Raw genomic sequence first — 400 nt, 5'->3', positions numbered from 1 at the left:
GGGGGGTCCCCTACTGCACCCCACAGGTGGGAGCATGTGGGTGCGGGGGGGTCCCCTAGCTGCACCCCAGAGGTGGGAGCATGTGGGTGCAGGGGGTCCCCTAGCTGCACCCCACAGGTGGGTGCAAGTGGGTGCGGGGGGGTCCCCTAGCTGCACCCCACAGGTGGGTGCATGTGGGTGCGGGGGGGTCCCATAGCTGCACCCCACAGGTGGGAGCATGTGGGTGTGGGGGGGTCCCCTAGCAGCACCCCACAGGTGGGAACGTGTGGGTGCGGGGGGGTCCCCTAGCCGCACCCCACAGGTGGGAGCGTGACGGCAGCTCAGGGACGAGCTGCACCCCAGAGAGGGGCCCAGGCGTCCTGGCCCCCCCCCCACCCCAGTGCCCGGGTCACCCCAGGGT

Source organism: Apteryx rowi, unplaced genomic scaffold (assembly GCF_003343035.1).
Source record: "Apteryx rowi isolate R43461 unplaced genomic scaffold, aptRow1 scaffold_610, whole genome shotgun sequence".
Lineage (NCBI taxonomy): Eukaryota > Metazoa > Chordata > Aves > Apterygiformes > Apterygidae > Apteryx > Apteryx rowi.
Note: the sequence above shows the minus strand (reverse complement) of the source record.